The following is a 4,083-nucleotide window of genomic DNA, read 5'->3' on the forward strand; positions in this document are numbered from 1 at the left end:
TCTAGTATTTTCTATTTTCTCTATCACACTCCAAGGTCTGGAGAAAAACCTTAAGATGAAGAAAGTGTACAGCAGGCAGTTGAAATGATTGTTTAGTGATATTAAACAATAAGAAGTGTTTATGGTTTAATAGGGGTGACTGGTGGATTATGTTAAAATGTAACATGTTTCAAGTTAAACTGTAGTTTGTTTGTATTCTGTTTAGTGAATTATTACTGAGAGTATTAATGGAGTTTAGGCCATGAAACTGTGTGTAATTTGGAAAGGTTGACAAATTTGGAAAGGTTGACCTAATCAGATGAGGAAATTGCCTAGGAGCAGGGTCAGGCCCAGGACAAGAGGACCATGGACATTCCAGAGGGGAGATATGGGAAACTCATTGGGGTCATAAAATGTATAGCTGGGGAGGTGACTAAAAGGAGGGAAGAGAATAAGATGTGTTGTGAACTTTCTAAATGGACGCACTCAGCTGACAGCATCCTTGGTAATAAACACTTGAAACTTTTCTTGAGCTTTTGGTCTCAATTCGTTATTGCAAAGAGGTTACAATAGCCAAGGACTAGATAAAGTAAAAATGTACTACTACTTTTTACCACTACATTCACCACTTTCTCAAAAGTGGGGTTACAAGTTTATCAACTTTTAAAGCAGAATAACTTTCTCATTTTCCTCAACTGCAGTCTATGATATACCAGTCTAACAAAACACAATTTAAAATTTTACTGCATAGGACCGAATCCAGGTGGTGGGTCACATGACATTGCAATGTACTGTGTACTATTGAAGTAACAATATGTTTTATGTTTTCCCACAATACAAACAACCCCCATCCTTCATGTCCCATGAACAACCAAGCAACAACATCTCCAGGAACATCAGTGCTAAGGGCTTGGTAGGAAATGTTTGTTCATACAGAATGGCAGATGTTACGCTCGTTTACAAGTATTTTGAGTATACTTGAAAAATGAAAATACAATAACATTGAGTTAGAATATTACCTACCTCCTCTCTCTCAGGTGAGACCATGGCTTGTATGTTACTAATCATCAATTCATTGATGGTTAAATTCATAAATGGTGAGTATGTTCTCAGTCTAATTTACTCATATTTCATCCATATTGAGTTATCCAAATCAATGTTTATTTGGCATATGCACAGGACACAGTATACAGGAACATGACATTGCTACTATTGAAGTAAAAATGTGTTTTATGTTTTCCCACACAGTGCCAACAACCCCCAAGTCTTGAATGACCCACCAGTCTTGTCTCCCACTACCCACCAAGCAATAGTGTCTCCAGGAACATTGGTATGAAACTTTTGTTCATACAGAATGGCAGACATTATGCTCGCTACAAGTATTTTACCCTTCCCTGATGAAACGTGATGAATTAATATACAATTACATTGAGTTAGAATCAATACTAGGAAAACATTACCACCAAATAAGTCAGTGTCACAACTGGATGTGGTGTTGTGCTGTAATTAGTGTAACGTGTCATGCTAATGTTACCATCCTACTATGACTTTATGCTTCATAGTCCACCAATATCTCATAAGCCATTGTTACTTGACTGACCACGCTAGTTATTCATTCAGTCTTTCTGGTGGGTCGTTCACACTATGTAGGAATCAATGCGGTCTATGGGCAGGCAATGTGCTGAACAGGCAAACATGGCTAACTATTTTGGTCGACTACCAACAAAATAATTATAGAATCACAAAACATAACAGAAAATGCATATAGCATTTCTTACCTATCTTTCAGTGTTGGGGCTTGCACAATCACAACTTGTACAGCCTCAGGTTCCCTCGAAATCAGACTGTCTCCTCCAGTATCTCCCTGACAAATTCATGTTTGTGTGATGTTACTGTACCAAATTGTATAGCGGGGTGAAATGTTGTCGACCACCTAGCTAGCTAGTATTATAATCTGCAAATGAAACACACTATCATGTCAACAATCTGCATATCTAGCTTTAGCTAGCTAACGTTAGCTGGTTGAAATAAAGGGATTGGGCATCTTGTGAGGTTTATGCAATTTAGCTACATAATGCTGTTAGATTCCATTGGGTACAAAACAGTCAATGCAGAAGATGTTAGCTAGCGAAGTAGCCTTGTTAGCTAGCTTGAACACTGAACACACTAAGGTTAGCAGCTAACTTAGCTAGCAGGCTAAAAACGCAACCCAAAACATACCTAGTTAGGGTGGACACATGACATTTTTAACAATGCTTTTTTTAAATAAAACGTAGTTAATTGCATCCGCGGTGGAGCCCAGTTTCATAATATTACCATATATCCCAGCTGCCTGTCATAGTTTTGAAGTAATCATGAAAAAAACAGGCCTTATTTTAGGTCATTTTCACACTGCCAGCTCCTATTAGTTCTATTGACCAATGTGGCACCAACTCGCCTTCCGAACGTTCTAATCCCATTTTGTTGTACTATGTCACAATGGGCAGCTTCGCTATAGTTGGCAATGGAGACCTGCTCACGTTGTTTATAGTTAAAATGTAAACAACAAAAAATGACTAATGGAACTCTGAGGTCGTCCATTGTTTACTATAGGGAAATATAGGTATGTCTATCTATTTTGCCAAATATCTCGCAATGTGTATATTTAGATTTTTTTTAATTGGTGAGAATCTGGTGAGAATTTTTAATATGGAATATGGTGAGAATCTCCTCTTTCGAATTATGTAAGGCTGGGCAGTGTATCTCGCTGTCATCAAACGCTAGCCCTGAAATACTTTTTGCCCTTAGAATGCAAAGCTCCCCCCATTGTTTTCCTATGGAGAAGCATGCTGGTATATTTCGCCAAATATCTTGCAATGTGTATATTTTGATTTGTTCAATTCGGACACCATGTTAATCATGAGAATCTCCTCTTTCGAATCATGTAAGGCTGGGCAGTGTATCTCGTTGTCATAAAACGCTAGACCAGAAATAGTCAGAAGTTGCCATTCCCCTACTTCCTCGTTATGCAGACATATGCACACTTGGCACCATTGAGGTGCGGATGTTTACTTTCTACACGGGTTGTTATTTTTCAGTTTCGTCCTAAAACAGATTCTAGTGGTAAAATAAAAAGCGATACCTTTTTTGGTGCCATTTAGGCGAAATGGAATTCTAAGCGTCACTCCAGTCAAAACAGGCTATGCGAAAGTTCTATTTCATTCATTTGCTATGGGCTCGCGCTAGTGTTCCAGTTTAGCCAAAGTTATTTTGACATTTTCAGCCTTGGGTGAATTTTGACTCGTTCTATTGTCCAGCCTAAACTAGTATTACCAGCCCATGAAAACGGTCACTCTTCTAACTTTCAAAATGAATTCCAATGTTTATCCGGTTTATGGATTGATCATGAGCAGTCTTTTTCACTTTTGGGGTCGAGTTGATTCAGATCCAAGAATGATGCTTGTTGGCTTCGTCTGTATGCTCTTTTTGTTTTTGGCGCCTGTAAATTTAGGTTGCAAGTGTGTTTCACTTCACTTCCTGTACTTCTCCAGGGCAGCAGAGTCATTCGAGTATGCGGGATTAGCTCAAAGACACACCGAGACCAGAAGGCCAGCCCAAGGCGGCTCTGGGCTCAACCCACTTGTTTTCGTTCAAAGTGAAAACACTACACAAGAAGTGGGGCGGAATACGGTGGTCGCACACAACCTGCAGATTGCAGCTTTAATATTCTTGGAGCAATTTGAGAACTTGACATGAATCATGAGTAAACATGTAAGAAATGTTATGCTGAAGTATTACAATTCCTACAGAAGAACATTGCTTCTTAACGTGGTCTCAACTATTTGATAACATTTTCAGTGTCAACACAGTTGGAGAGTGTTTCTAGAACATGACCAAAATTGTTATTAAATGTAAACATGTTTGAACTTTTAGTAAACATTCTTTAGTGAATAGTTCCTTAAATGTGCGGAGAATGTTACAAAGCTAACTATCCTGCACCATTCCCAGAAATTGGGAAGGTTGTATGCAAAATAACCATAGGACAACCACGCTCTCACCAAGCTCTAAGGAACGTTATGTGCTAGCTAGCGAATGAGCAAGCGAGAGAGAGGATCAAATGCAATT

The 4,083-nt window shown here is 38.7% G+C and overlaps 1 long non-coding RNA gene across 1 annotated transcript; it reads left to right on the forward strand.

Annotated features, from left to right (window-relative positions):
* The first annotated feature begins 844 nt into the window (after positions 1–844).
* On the forward strand, positions 845–2,561 carry LOC118965081. The gene is made up of 3 exons (XR_005052417.1): positions 845–892; positions 1,017–1,076; positions 1,228–2,561. It is a non-coding gene; the product is annotated as an uncharacterized LOC118965081 (long non-coding RNA).
* The last annotated feature ends 1,522 nt before the right edge of the window (positions 2,562–4,083 follow it).

Source organism: Oncorhynchus mykiss, chromosome 6, assembly GCF_013265735.2.
Source record: "Oncorhynchus mykiss isolate Arlee chromosome 6, USDA_OmykA_1.1, whole genome shotgun sequence".
NCBI classification, from domain to species: Eukaryota; Metazoa; Chordata; class Actinopteri; order Salmoniformes; family Salmonidae; genus Oncorhynchus; species Oncorhynchus mykiss.